Raw genomic sequence first — 15,211 nt, forward strand, 5'->3', positions numbered from 1 at the left:
CATCTCATACACACCGACTCTCCTTTATCATCACTGAGACCTGCTGTGCTGCTAGCCCCCGTTCTATAGATGAGGAAATGAAGAGTCCTACAGATTATCTAATTGCTCACATTTATAGAAGTCCATAGCAATATGAATAATGTGAAGTTCCAATGAGTCATCTACATATATCTTTTTCAAACTTACGCTTTTTGTATTTTAGCATTTTGCCTCCAGGGTTTAAAATTTTATTTTATCTTATTTTTAATTGTGGTTACAATTACGTAACATTAAATTTACCAGCTTAAACATTTTAAAGTGTACAGTTAGCTATTGTTAAATATATTCATTTTGCTTTCCAACAGATCTCTAGAACTTTTCATCTTGCAAAACTAAAACTCAATGCCCATTAAGTTCCCCTCCCCCACCTTTCTACTTTCTGTTTCTATGACTGGACTACTTTAGATTGCTCATATGAGTGGAATCATCAGTATTTCCCCTTTGGTAACTGGCTTATTTCACTTATATTATCCTTGAAGTTCATTCATATTGTAGCATATGACAGGATCTCCCTTTTAAAGGCTGCATTATATTCCACTGAATGTATATACCACATAATCTTTAGTATAGACACTTATTTAATGGACATTTGGGTTATTTATACCTCTTGGCTTTTGTGAATAATGCTTCAGTGAACACTGGTGTGTAAATGTCTCTTTGAGATACTCTTACGAATTCCTTTGGCTGTCTACCTAGAAGCAGGATTGCTGGACCATACAGTAATTCTGCTTTTCAATTTTTTCAGGAAGCTTGATACTGCTTTACATAGCAGCTGCACCATTTTATATTCCCAACTCCCTCCAGATTTTTAAAGAAATATAAACATCCTGGGGACTAAATCCCCACCCACATGGTGCCCTTGTTTTACAGGCGGCATATGAAGATAGAAGGTACTTGCAGGTCAATAAATTTTTTGCATCTATTCTCAGAAGTTTATTGCTCCCTGCAAATTTGCACAGTCTGGGGAGTCAGAGAAACTTGAAGGAGGCGATGTCCACACCAAGACTTCAAGGATCCTAGGAGTTAGCTGCAGTGAGACAGGAGGAAGGGCTTCCAGATAGGGCAGCCTGAAAAAAAACCAGAGAAGATAGGATCTGACTCTTGCTGCGAATTCCTGTTCCTTTAGTATGGCTGCGGCTTAGAGATCTTATGAAAATCCACAATTTTGGTAGATAAACAAGGTCCTACAGTTTAGCACAGGGAACTATATTCAATAACTTGTAATAACCTATAATGATAAAGAATATTAAAAAATATGTGTGTGTATAACTGAATCACTATACTGTACACCACAAACTAACACAACATTGTAAGTCAACTATACTTCCATAAAAATAAAGTATAAGAAATAATTTTTTAAACAATTTTTAAAAATCAGTAGAACCCTTTCCATGATGTTGTTTTTCTGGAATGTAATAGTTGCTCACAAAGTGATGATGGTCTGCCCCATTCCAGAAGAAGCTCTCTTGAATCTGCCTGTCTTGGGAGACCTAATTCCCACAGCATTTCTCTCTTCAGACCAGTGGGGCAGCCTTCCTTCCCCCTGCTTCAAGACAGAAGCAGCTCTGACACTGACCCAGCAAAGACCCAGAAGATCTTTATATTAAGCTTTGTTCTTATCTTCTCCAAATTAAAATACAAAATCAACTTTTCCCTGAGACCACATGGACTCCCCCTAAGTCCATTGTTTGAAAAACTCTGAACTCTGTTGGCAAATTATCAAAAAATTAACAAGGCAACAGCTGATACCAGAACTGATCCTCTCAAAAGCAAGATCCTTACTGTCTTACCCAGGTGAGGGGCCAGGGCTCTGCCCCTCCAGCCCCAGAGCCCCCCTCTCCTCTGCCGGGGGCTTAGAAGCAGAAGTCTCCAGGTTCCAAGCAGAGCCCGGGTACACCAGGGGCCGAAAGCTGACGGGTCGTTGGAGACATTTATCATTATCAGTTTATGCTTCCGACAATTTCAAATTTGGGCATGGCTGCCTGGCACCAGGTCTCTCCAGACTAGGAGAGGGCTCTTTTGAGAAGAAAGATATATGTCAAACTCTCTGCCATCCAAGAATTTATATTCTAATTAGGGAAATTTTAATTTAAAAAATTGTATGTGCTCAGGAGACAAGTTTGGAATGTAAGGCAACAGAGATTTTAAAGAGACTATCCGGTTTCTCCCTCCCCTCACTGCCCTTCTCCATCCAACCCCTCTGGACTGGCCGTTCTCTGAATGTGCTGTGTGCTCCCTTCTCCTCTGCCTGGTCTATACGCTGTTCGCACTCCCACAAAACTGTTCTGCTTGTTGTCCCCTGGAAATTCCTTCCATTAGCGTCAGCCTCACCTCCTCCAGGAAGATGTACCTGATGCCCAAGACCTAAGACCATACGGCCCCTTCGTTCTCTTTAAGCCCCAGGCTGGAGGCAAGTGCTTAGTATTTGGGTTCAGGGTGAGCCACCCCAAAATATGCCACCATGGTATATTGATTACTTTGAATTGGAGCTGCTTGAGAAGCGGCCAATACAAGAAGGCAACTCCGACCTTTCTGTGTCTCCCTGAGAATCAAGAAATGAATCTCTCAGGTGAAAGGCGCACTCCCTGCAGCTGCAGGTGGAAGGGTGTTCCCTTGTCATCAGAGATGGTAGCTGAGAAGCCTGTATAAGCACACCTTGTGACCTCTTTAATTTACCACCTCAAGCCCAAGCTCTGTTCATATTCTTCACTAATTACGCACCCAAAGCCTAAGTTTCTTTGTCCTGTCAATTCCTCACAAATTTATTGTTTCCTTGTCAAAAAGTACAAAAGCTGCCTGTGTTGGCCACTTCATAGGTCTCATTTCTATAGACTTCCATGCGCATGAATTAAAATTTGTTTCTATTTCTCCTGTGAATCTGTCTTGTGCCAGTTTTATCCGGAGCCCAGCTCTAAGAAATCAAGAAGAGTAGAAGGGGACGTTTCCTCTTCCCTGAGAGAGGGGATTAAGCAGGCTTGCTGACCCTGGCTGATCATCAACAGGGGAAAGAAAGTGCCAGGCTGTTGAAAAAAAGGATGTTTCTCTTATCCTGCAGCTGGCCCCTTGATTCCAAGGGCATAAACCAACACCTCTTCCATTGTCTCTTTCCTGCCAAAATTTCTGTTCCAGGGCTAAGCTACAAGGGAGGAAGGAGCCCATAATAAGAAGAAGGTAATTACTTTTTGCAGCACCAGAATGAAGCTAATGATGGCAGAGGCCTCCAATAAAGGACTGCAGCCCGAGGTAGAGCTCCCTTGTCCGGCCACCTAGGCTGACAGTTCCCAGCTTGAGCACTTTCTTTCCCTTCCCTCTTTTGAGCAATAAAGCGGTCTTTCACTTTGTCTCTCTGCCTCTGCTGAGAATTCTTTCTCAACTGGCAGGTGAGGACCCACACTTTTGGTGGGCTTTCTAATTTGGGAATCCTTCTATCCACTAACACCCAACATCAGTAATCGAAGGGCCGTGTTGTTGAGACCTGAAAGACTGACGCTTCCTTATAGACAGCAGTGTACTTGGCTGGAGCTTTTAAAATGCTATCTGAGGTCAGGATTGGCCCCAACCTGCCAATCAAGTTGCTGAGATGGCAGGTGAGAGTCAGTTGGCCCCACCAAAAGCCTGCCAGCCCAGTGGGGTCTGAAAATGACAAGATACCAATTTCTTAGAGAAGCACTTAAAAAATTAGATCCTGAAAATGGAAAGTCCACTCTCTCACACACGCTCCCAATCTAATTTCTCCAAATTTCACAAGAAAAAAAAAATTGAAATATCGAGGTGTTTGTGGGAGGGCCCCGCTCTCTTGAGCAGTGGCTTCGTCCCCGAAGCCGAGACTGCGTATTCCTCTCGCGGCCTCCCGTGTCTTTGCACACCGCCCCCTCCCCGCCCCCCGCCCCCCCCCCCCCCACGCCTTCCTGTTTAGCCTTGGTTCCATCTCACAGAGCCAAAGCAAAAAGCCTGAAGTCAGATCAGCTCAAAGTGTCACAGCAGAGTCTGTTGTACTGTTCGTGTGCCTGACGAGGCAGTTGTAGGCGAGGACACTGGTAACCTTTTCCAAACCTGCCACTTGTCGGGGAAACCAGCAGGCCTGGCTGGGGTGAATGCTAATGAACGCTGGAAAGGTCAAGGCGGCCCAGCGGCACACATGTCGCGTCAAGGGGCGCTGGACATCTTGGGCTTGAAAAACCAATGAGACGCTTTTCCAGCAGAAAGGACCGAGTTCAATAGGAGTAGAGGCAGGTTTTTGCTGGCGGAGGGTTACAAGGGATTGGAAAGTGCTTGGGCACGATGGGTCTGGGCTCAGCTTGCTTAGCTGGATCCATGTGCCAGTCCTGGGAGCAGAGCTGCGACTCCACCAAGTCAGTGGATAACACCACACACCATTCTTGATTCTGGAAGGCAAGTCCTTAGCTTTCAGGCAGTAGGTTTACTACTGTCTGTTTTTCTAGAAGGTTTAAATTAGTTTGTGTCTTCCCAGTTCCTGGTACTCAAAAATGTGTACCCAAATTAAATAAGCTCACACATGCAAATTATTCTACAATACTGAATAGTGTTTGGATTTACATATACAAAATGTAAGGGATGGCTGTTGAGTTGGAATTCTAAAATAACAGACAAATCCAGAAGCCAGTCACCATGGGCCATGGGGCTTTTATTGGGGGTTCTGCCATCGTGTCTTCATTCTGGTCGTGCTGAAACCTTCTTCCTACCATAGGCTTTTTCATTCATTGAGCTTGGCCCTACCTCAGAAACTTTGGTGGGAAAGAGAAGAAAGAAAGAAATGCCGGTTACGTTCTTGGAATGAAGGCGCCAGCTGCGAGAAAAAATCATCCCGTTTTTCAAGGCCTGGTGTTAAATCATCCCGTTTTTAATGATCAGCCAGGGTCAGGAAGCTTGCCTAATCACCTCTCTCAAAATGATGTGGGACTAGAGTTTCTGAGAAGAATTTTCTTAATTTCTTGCACGTGATTAATTCTTTAGGTTTTTTTCCATCTCTCTCCAACCCAATTTTGGTTATATATATTTTTGTAGAAGATCATCAATTTCATTCAGTTTTTTATATATTAGATTGTAGCGGTATGTAACAGTCTCTCATCTATCTACATTTTCTCCATATATGGGGCAAGTTTCTCTTTATCCTAATTTTGTGTTTTTGTGCTTTCTTCTTCTGTTTCTTCTTTAAGGTGTGCTATTGACACCCATATCGTTCAGTGATCCAGCCTTTCGATTTATAAGTTCTTTTTTTGTCTGTTTTATTAATAATTTATGAATTTAACTGTACTGTTTCCCTTGTTATATTTTCATTGGGTTTATTTTACTATTTTTCTAACTTCTTGAAAGAGGTGAGTCCTTATGTATCTTTTCTGCAATGACAGTTAATGTAACTGGGTTTTCCTCTAAGGAAGTGGATATGTGCCATCTGCTGACCTTCCAGGATATTACACCCACTGGAGACGCCTTTGGGAATTTATTTGCTTTTTAAGGCATTTTGGTACCTTAGACCCAAAGGATTAGATAAGAATCCTGGGTGAGATCTGAATGTGCAAAAATAGGGCATGAAAACACTGTAACAGCTGAGGAAACACTGCAAGTTCTCAGAGGTAGGGAAAGAATAGAGATGTTGTCTAGCTGCAGGATACGACTAAACAAACAAATAAACAAACAAACAAATAAATGAAATAGTAGTGGCTGTTTGGAAGCCAGGCCACACTGAATCTTGAAACCAAGGCTACATTTTAGAGAATTTCTATAATCTGTGGGGAGCCCTTGATGGACTTTTTTAGGGTAAAATGCCACGAGCTCAGAGGGGTTCAGGCAGATGCCAGGACCAGGGTGTTAGACGCAGTGGCCAGGGCAGGACACCAAGCACTTCTGCACAATCAGCACTCAGGTCAGGTGGGATGACTGAGCTCAGGAGGGTCAGGACAGAGAAGCGGGAGTGAAAACAGTTTGGATGAAAGTAATTGTAGAAGTCCTGAGCGTTCAAAGGGAGAGTGGGGTAGAGAAGCAGAGTCAAGGATAAAACTGTATTTAATGGGCGTTAAAGTGAGGAGCCTGGGCTGGAGCCCTGGAGGAGGACAAGCAGGGAGAGCCGCCATGGAAGCCGCGGGGCAGGGTGCCCTGGGCTGCGGGGAGTCCACAGGGTGCAGCTGCACGTGGGTGCAGGAGGGAAAACGCTGGTGAGGACTCCTCTCCAGAGGGCTCCCTCGTTCCTAACACTAAACAAGTATGTGAGTGTTACAGAGCAGAACAGAAGCACTGATGGGACATAGGTTCTGGAATCAGTGGGCTTTTCACCCCTCAGATCTTTTCATTTTATTCACAACAAACAAAATATTAGGGAATTGTTGCTGTTGTTGGGACTGGGAGGTCACATTTCACCTTACCTGTCCAGGTAGCATGTACGCAGTGGAAAATATCGAGTGGTGCCTTCTTTCGGATAACAGTGTTTATCAAAGAAGAGTCAACTAAAGGGAAAAAAAAAACAGGGAATATTTCCTTCATTTTAGGGAAGATTTACTACAAATTTCTTTTAAACAGAGGTCTCAGAGTGCTGAAAATATATTCAGTTTGCAAACTGTGGCTATGCTAAGCTTTTCCACGGAATGATGTGTAAAAAATGCCTTGCAGACCCTAGATACATGTAGTTATCCCCTCCCCCACCTCCCACTCCCAATACATTTCTAGGCAAATCAGGTCTGGTGTTCTGTCGCAGGGAGCTATGTTCTTCCTGCTTAAAAATTAGATTAGGTCTTGTCTGGGGCCAGACGCGTCTGTCTCTCCCAAACAGAGGCTGTGTGCTCGCCAGTATTGCTTGACCTTTCCCGCGTGCGTCAGCACTCAGCCCCACTAGGCCTGCTCATTTTGCTTGGTGTCTGCAACAGGGTAATCACTTTGGAAGCTACTGGGCAGGTCTCCTGTTTCCAGGGGGAGTGGGGAAAAGGTCACTCCTGCAGTCATATGTGACTTGCCCACCAGCCAATGCTCGCACTGACTATGGTGGGCTGTGGGAGAATCGAGGAGGCCCGACCAGACTTTAGGCACCTATTCTAGCCCCATGATTGAGTTGATGCTAACCCAGGGCCAGAATAAGAGAAAGGTGGGAGAGAAAGACCTAAGGGCTTCCCATGGGGCCCGTGATGAAGAGTCAATGCCAAGAGAACAGTGAGCGTGTATTCAGATGGCACTGTTGTGTTATGTGGTTATGAGGGGTGGGTGTTTCCCTTTGCAAGATTATTTTTTAGCATCTTGATAAGCAACTGATAGGTGTCTGGGCCCACCAGCTCTGAACCTCCCCGGCTCCCTCCTCCCTCAGTTGGGCTACCTAACTCCTGATACCCATCTCCTCCCACACAGCTCTGTCTAGGTTAATATGACTTTACTGTTCCACTCTCTTCATCAGCGAAAGCTGACTATTTCAGGAAACTCTTGCCCAGAAGATGAAAATTGAAGTAACTATTGTTTATTCCTCAAAGTTTCAAAAAAACTACTTAAATGATCATTCAATTGTTCAACTCTTCAACAGGAAACATCAGATAACACTTTACTCCCCAAGATTCTCTGAACTCTTGCTGCTTCCCTTGCTGTGGACGTCAATCTTAAAGGATCATTTCACGATCCTTATGCAACCCTAATCAAGCCCCTCACTGAAAGAACTGCCTTGAACCAGACCCCAGAACCTTACAGATATCCCGCCCCTGCCTTCCCCTCTCCAAGACACTACTAAGACTCAGTCTTACTGAGAAAAGAATGAGCTCCGTCTTGTCTGACCACCAGGTTGTCCTGGTGCTGTTTGCGGGGAAGGCAGCATCTGACCATCTCACCTGTCATTTCAGCCTCTCCCCAAGTTGTGGAACCCGTTTGGACTTCGGACAAAGGGGATATGGATTAGAAGGACTTTGGTCCAATAGGACAAAGGCCTTACTTAGTCTTTAGTGGAATATACATGGCCCTAGGTGATCCACCTGGGCCTCCATGTAAATTCAATTTATCATTGTCTGGTATTTATCAGGCCAGAAACTAGGCAATGGAAATTAAAAGCTGAAGAACATGGAGTCACCCTGTCTGCCCACAGTCCACAGCTGAGTTGGGAAGACAATTAAACAGATAAAATACACTGTGTTATGTGCAATGACATTATGTAGAATAGTTCTTCTTAAACAAGATGTGATTAAGAAGCAATTTCCCCCCCTCCCCAGATCCATTGTGGACCAATGCTTTTGTGAAATGCCATTGTCTTCATTTTCTTTGACTGCTGCAACAAATTAGCACAAATTGAATGGCTTAAATCAAGAGAAATGTATTCTCTTTCCGTTCCGGAGGCCAGAGGTCTGAAACCAAGATGCTGGCAGGGCTGTACTCCTTCTGCAGCTTTAGGGGAGAATCATTCTTGCTCTTCCAGCTTCTTGTGCTCCTTGGCTTGTGGTGGCTTCACTCTAATCTCTGCCTCCATCTTCACATAATCTCCCCTTTGTGTGTTTCTTTTAAGGACTCTTGACATTGGACATAGGAGTCACCTGGATAATCCAGGATGATCTCATCTTGTCATCCTTAATTTAGCTACATCTGCAAAGACTCTTTTTCCAAACAAGGTCACATTCACAGGTTCCCAGGAAATAGGACAAGGACATATTTTTGAGGACCGCCATTCAACCCACAACATCCATAAAAATTAACAAGTAGGAAAATGAAATTAAAAACAAATGCAATACAAGCCTGCTGATTGCAAAGTGTCAAACTACTGAAAAGTTCAGGCACACTTGGAGCGGCACTGACGTGGAGGTTACAAGGACTGCACGGCTGGGCAGGTGTCTGCAGGGGTGCTGGGGGCGGAGGTCACGGAAGGCTTCCCAGAGGAGGTTACGGTGAGGTGCAACTTCAAGAAAGGTAGGCATTAGTGGTGAGGAAGAGGGAGACCTGGAGGGCAGAGCATCTTAAGAAGAGAGGAACAAAAGCACGTATTATGGGTTGAACTGGATCCTGCTTCCCCCCAAAAAGATGTGTTGAAGTCCTACCCCTTAGTACCTCAGCTTGTGACCTTATTTGGAAATAGGATCTTTACAGAGGTGTCCAATCAAAAGTAGGTTCTTAGGTGGGCCCTGATGCACTATTACTGGCATCCTTTTGAAGAAATTTGGACATGGAAATAGACATTCACAGAAGGAAGATGACGTGAAGACCCACGCAGGGAGAAGACGGCCACACCAAGATGGGGGCAGAGATTGGGGTGATGCTGCCACAGGCCAAGAAGTGCCCAGGGCCACTGGAAGTTCGGAGAGAGGACGTGGCTGAGCCCATCCCTTGGGTCCCATGTCTGTTCCCTGCTGGGCTCTGAGTGCTTGTAAGCCTAGATCATGCCTGATTGGCGGTGGCACTCAGGAGTTTGGGGACAATACATACTGTTACTTTTCTCATTTCCCAAGCTGGGAAGCAAATGAGAGATGAGATACCAGAAATGTCAACTTTATTGCTGATCACAGCTTGAAAAAGGGATGTGGCTTAAGTGCACACAGTGGGTATCTAACACTTGAGCCCAGAATCACACGTGCACGCTGGTCACAGGTGGAGCCAGTTTCCCCTGCAATGTCCCTGTGATATTGCGATTTATATATGAGAAATATATATTTGGACTTGGTCCCATTTGCGACACAGAGCTCCTAAAACTGTTGGAATTTTCTAAGTGATGAGAGCCAGAAAGGTGCCTTTTGTTATGTAAATGAATGACTTTTAGATGGACCTAACAAGGGAGACTGATTGCCAGAGAGCCAACCATGTGATTAAAGGGTTGGAGTTTTAAGTCTTACTCCTGACCTCCCTCTGAGGATGCAGGGGAGAGGGGCTGGAGATCGAGGCTGATCACCAGTGACCGATGATTTAATCAGTCGTGCTTAAGTAGTGAAGCCTCCACAAAAACCCAAAGGAACAGGGTTCAGAGAGCTTTCTGGTTGGTGAACACGTGGAGATGCGGGAGAGTGGCTCTCTCCGAGAGGACGAGGAGGCTCCGTGTACCTTCCCCACACCTTACCCTCTGCGTCTCTTCCATCTGGCTGCTCCTGAGTTATATCCATTTATGATAACGCGGTGGTCTAGTAAGTAAGTGTTTTTCTGAATTCTGTGAGCTGCTGTAGCAAATGAATCGAACTCAAGGAGGAGGTCATGGGGTCAGTGGGTCAGAAGCACAGGTGACAGCCTGGGCTTGTGATTGGCATCTGAAGTGCAGGGCAGTCTTGTGGGACTGAGCCCTTAACCTGAGGAGTCTGATGCCATTTCCAGATACATAGTGTCAGAACTAAGTTGAAGGCAGAACACCCAGGGAGTGTCCAAGAATGGCTTGGATGAGGGAAACAACCCCGCCCCCCACATTGGAAGTGGTGATCAGAGTCTCAGTCCCCTATGCGGCCGGCCTGCCCTGCTGAGCCAGCGGGGTGGAAGGCAGATCAGTGTGCATCCTCTCTGCGGGCAGGCGGAGCAGAGACTGGGCTGGGCTTCGTGCCTATCCAGTTCCGGACCCGACCACAGAGGTAGCAGGAGAGGGACTCCAGTTTCTTCTCAGAGCTTCCCTTTCTGGAGAGAAGAGTGGAAATTTCCTCACTTCTAAGGCAAAAGGAAGACTGGAGAATGTCTCCCCCACCCCCTACTCAGCAGTAGGATGTTTCCCTTTGCTTTGGAGCGAAGGCCCAGTAGCTGTTTCCAGGCCTTCACTGAGCGTGGATGTGGAGCAGGCAGGAGCCCCTCCATCACTGGCTGGGCCCCCTCTATCCCAGGCCCATCTTTCTCAGGGGGAACAGGGGGTGAAGAAACTGATTTGGACTTATAAGGAATTCCCTACTGAGGGGGTCATTGAGGCAGTGTGGCTTCAGACCATCTGTACCCTGCAGAGACGGCTGCTGTCTTCCCCAAGAATGCCGAGCACACGGAGGTCCCAACCCCTCAGCCGTTCCAGTCCCAAACACTGTGCCTGTTGTCTCCTCTGTCCCAGGGCCACCCAGCAGGACCTACAGGTCAGCCACTGACTTAATGCTGGGTCCCTGAAGCAACTTTGTTCCCTCAGCAGTCTCCATCCCCTGCTGCGGGCACCCGTCCCCTGCCTGGGTCACTATCGAGGGAGCAAGAAGAGCTCCGGATGGAACGGCAAGTGGTGGAGTGGAGTCACGGAGCCAGATCCACTGCTTGAAATCCCACATCTGCTGTTTACTAGCTGTGTGGCCTTGGATAAGTTACTTAACGTCTCTGTGCTTCAGTTTCTTTATATGTTCAACAAGGACAATATTAATGGCTACCTCAAAGGGTTATTATAAGGAGCAATTGATTTCATACAACACTCTTAAGACTGATGTCTGGGTAGTTCTAAATACTCAGTGAAGGTCAGCTTCTATCTTTATGGGACCAGGTCTAGAGAAAAAAATCAAACGGCCAGAGGAAAAGGAAAGTACTCTTCTGTATATCGAGTTATGTCATTGGGGTCAAGCTTGAAAGAGGATGCCTTACCTAATCAAGCTCGTGAAAGAACAGAGAAGGAACCATCATCCCCTAGTGCACAGCTCAGGAGCCTGAGTAGCCAAGACGTTCAGCTGAGATTCTACCCCCGAGAGAGCCAATTCCAGACACCCTGCCCTTGTCACCTCCTACAACCTGAGAGGAGGCTGGGAAAGGAAAACAGCTAGGGTGGTTATGGAATTGAAGGTTAGGCATCTGCTGAGGTCTTAGGAGGGAGCAAGGCTCGCTCTGGTGAAGCCAGGAAGCCTTTCTGGCTGAAGAGTCCCTTTTGCTCTTCAGTCCACGTGGCTGACCTTGGCTATTAGCAGCTTTTGAGAGTGACATCTTATAACACAGACACCCAGAAGGAGACTGAATCTCTTTCAAAATCCCAGCTTCAGAGTTCCTAGGAGAAGGTCTTATGGGCCCAGTCAGTTCCAGTGCTCATCCTTCAGTGACCAGGGACCAAGGCTGCTTTTAAAATTTTTTTTTAATTTATTTTTTAATTGAAGTATAGTTGATTTACAGTGTTGTGTTAGTTTCTGGTGTACAGCATATATATTCTTTTTCAGTTTCTTTTCCATTATAGGTTATTGCAAGATATTGAATATAGTTCCCTGAGCTGTTGGTTATCTCTTTTGTATATGTTAGTCACAAGCTCCTCATTTACCCTCCCCCACTTTGGTAACCATAAGTTTTGGCTTCTTCCTCTTCTCTCTCCCTAGCATAATCTACTGCTACTGCCTAAAACTCTACGTGTTTCTGCATTTAAATTTCTCAGATAATTCAATGGTCCTGCCCACATTTCCATACCAGGCCAGTTCACGGGCACTGTCTCGCTTTAGGAGTGGCTGCCTTGTGGCCCGGAGCCTGTGTTCAGGAATCTGCTCTAGTGACACAAGCCTCACCTTCTGCCAGGCTGTGGGTGGGGTGACTTCACTGTGGCTGTGGAACGGGGGCCGGTACCAGAGGACATGTCCATTACACCTCGCCATTGAGATGATGCTCCTCCCTGAGCATTTCCCCTGAAATCCACCACCCTCGGCTTAGACCCTTGAGCCTGCCATGAGATGCTGAGGGCGCTCATCCAGTTACATGGCCACATCAAGTTGTAAGAAAGGCTGGGACGTGAAGTCTCTTCTGGGTGGCAATGTGCCCAGCTAAAAGCTGGGGATTCTATTACTAAGGAGGAAGGAAAGAAAGGATATTGGGGACAGTGGCATCAGCATTTTCCTGCCACTTATTTTTGACCCTTCTCCACCATCCAGTCTGTCATCACAAGCTGGCGCATGCCCACGCCTAATGCCTGCCCCACAGCACCCTATTCTTTATTCCTACTGATGCCACAATGGAACGGGCCCTTTCAGCTTCATATCCAGTGTCTTAGGAGAACGTTTTAGCAAATCTTTTTGCCTCCCGTCTCTCTCTAGCCTCCCCCGTCCCATGATCATTCTAAAGTGCACATCTGATCATGTGGCTCCACTGTTCAGAAATTCTTCAGTGGCTCCCCACAGCCCAGGGCAGTGAGATTTTAACTACAGATTTCGGAATCCCTGAAATTACATGCAAATTTGGCACATATGTGCAGTTTTTCCAAAGAGATCTTCAGATTCTCTAAGGAGTCTGTGTGATTCCCCCTCAAGTTACAGGCTCAAGTCCAAATTCCTAATTTCAACATACAGGTGAGATATGTTCACCGACCTCCCTCTCAGATGTCCTCTCCAGTCACTTCCCTCATGCAAACTAAACCCAAGTCACTCTGAAATGACTCTGAAAGGGCAGGCCATGCTCTCTCACCCTTTGCATCTTTATGCCTGCTGTTTTGTCTAGACTGCCTGGGCAAACTCCTGGACATCCCTGTGGCTTAGCTCAAAGGCCACCTCCTCCGTGAGGCTTCCCTGACTCCCTCTGGCCGAGCCGGTCCCCACAGCACTATTCAGACCTCCATTACTCATCCTGCTGCAGTCGCTGTCAGCCTAGGTCTGTCTCCTCCACCAAACCATGAACTCTGGAGCCTGGGACCGAGAATAGATAGTCCACAAATGTTTGTTGAATAAATGTCCCTCATGCCTCCAAACCTGGAGTCCCTCTTTCTAAAATATAAATCTGAGCATCACTTCCCATGTTCCTATTTCCTTCAAGTCCAAACTTGTTGCAGTGGCTTTCTCTCCTGCCTCACCTTGCAAGTCTTCCTTTTTTCTACCCCAGGAGCACTGAAGTTCTTCTAATGCCTCAAGTCAGTGTTCACTCTAGTCTTGAGGCTTTGTTTCCTTAGCTCCTCTTCACCTGGCTAATGCCTAGTCATCCGTCAGATAGCTTAAACATTCCTCAGGAAGCCTTCCTGGACCCCCTCCCCACCCTCAGACACCCTGGGGCTCCCACCTATGTGTCCCCACCAAACCTTGCACTTTCCCAGTTGCAGCATGCATCATTCTGGGCCGAAATGACTTGTCTTTCTTCCCTGCTAAACTGTAATGTATGTCCCCAGCCCCAAACACAGTACTTGGACGGGAGTAAGTATCGGACATACCTGTGTTAGATGAAGATTAGATGAATTTCTCAATCATAAGCAATAACCTTTCACTGCCTTTAGAAAGCAGCCTTATCACAGCTTTGGGGCTCTTTACGATCTGGTCCCCATGTATTTTCAGTCTCATTTCTTCCAAATCCACCTTCTAATCTCGGCATCTCACTTGAACTCTACACAGCGGTTCTATCAGACTGAATGAAGGTCCCCAAATGCCGGCTCTCGAAGCTTCCAGCCTCGGCAACACTGGTCTCTCTGCCTGGCACACTCTCTCCTCACCTCTCACGCCTCCTCCTTCCTGGCTAACATCCACTAATCTCTCTGTTTCCAGTTCAGGAGCTTCACTTCTTTCTCTGGAAGCCTCCCTTGACTTCCTAAGGCCAGCTCTGGTGTCCTGTATCCTTTGTCGGTACTGAGCTACCTTGTCACCATTCTGTTTCCCCAAGTAGATGATGAAGTGGCCGTCTGAACCGTGTCACTGTGGTATCTCTTACGCAAACCCGGCACCAGCACACGGCGGACACTGCAGAAATACTTGTGGAATGAACTGTGTTGCCTGGTCTCATTCCTTACTATTAGCACATGTGTCCTGTCTTCCAAAAGCACATTGTAAGCTCCGTGAAGGCAATGAGGGAAGCTAATTAAAATACCTGTTGGTCTCTCCCCAGGCCTGAGCTTAATACCTGTCTCCAGAGAGCCTGATTTATGTTGCTTGGAGGCTGTGCTGTCAGGCACTTGACAAATGTACTCATCAGTGGAGCCTTGGCTTAAAGTCCTGGAAAGCCTGGGATGGGGGTCATGGAAACCTTAGATGCTATTTTTCTAGAGGCGACCAAGCTGCTTTCTAAAAGTCACTGCGGGGAACGGTGTCAGGCATCTGGCCAGTTTCAGCAAATATTTGTTGAATGAATTCTAGAGAAGTGACAATGACAGGGAGGCAGGCCATGTTTCTTCATCTCACTACGTTCTGGGCTCACATTCCAGTGGAATGGAGTGGTTATAAGGGATGAGATCATGTATTCACATTCCAAACTTAAGATGAAAATAAACTTATTTTAAAAACCTCAGAAAGGGTTGGGAAAGTCTTTTTGATAATGACTCGGTTGCTTCAAACTCAAGGAAAACCAGTTTGCCTTCTCTGGTAAAGAAGCTGTTTCTAATAGCTGGACTTAAATG

The 15,211-nt window shown here is 46.3% G+C and overlaps 1 protein-coding gene across 1 annotated transcript in view; it reads right to left on the bottom strand.

Annotated features, from left to right (window-relative positions):
• Window positions 1-891: 891 nt before the first annotated feature.
• Window positions 892-15,211, bottom strand: part of KANK4 (KN motif and ankyrin repeat domains 4) — an 81,431-nt gene continuing 67,111 nt past the window's right edge. Inside the window, exons 11-12 of the transcript XR_004325103.1 lie at window positions 6,420-6,500; window positions 892-1,106 (exon numbers count right to left, since the gene is read on the bottom strand). The gene's annotated coding sequence lies outside the window, so the exon portion shown is untranslated. The remainder of the gene's footprint in view (window positions 1,107-6,419; window positions 6,501-15,211) is intronic.

Source organism: Camelus ferus, chromosome 13 (genome assembly GCF_009834535.1).
Source record: "Camelus ferus isolate YT-003-E chromosome 13, BCGSAC_Cfer_1.0, whole genome shotgun sequence".
NCBI lineage: Eukaryota > Metazoa > Chordata > Mammalia > Artiodactyla > Camelidae > Camelus > Camelus ferus.